This window comes from Orycteropus afer, unplaced genomic scaffold, assembly GCF_000298275.1.
Source record: "Orycteropus afer afer isolate SDZICR_OR568_19922 unplaced genomic scaffold, OryAfe1.0 scaffold00035, whole genome shotgun sequence".
Classification (NCBI taxonomy): Eukaryota; Metazoa; Chordata; class Mammalia; order Tubulidentata; family Orycteropodidae; genus Orycteropus; species Orycteropus afer.
Genome location: NW_006921622.1, coordinates 3,033,483 through 3,033,772, shown reverse-complemented (window position 1 = coordinate 3,033,772; position 290 = coordinate 3,033,483).

Sequence of the window (290 nt, the reverse complement as noted above, 5' to 3'; positions counted from 1 at the left end):
AAAAAAAAAAGGACCAGGATTGCTCATTTGATAGAGCCTCGTGGAACCCCTGAGACTATGGTACCTAGCTGCCTTTCAGATCTTGAATTGAACCCACACCTGTGGCTTCCAGCCAAACAAAAAGACAGGCATATGAGCTGAACATTTACATTAGGCAGATACACTCCTTGGGAGTATATCATGGGAGAATGGAAGGGATTTATATGCACAGGGAGGCAGCTCAGGGGGCAGGAGTGCATGGGAGGGAGGGACAAAGGGAAGAGGTGGCTATGGGGAGGAAGTGGGAAGAG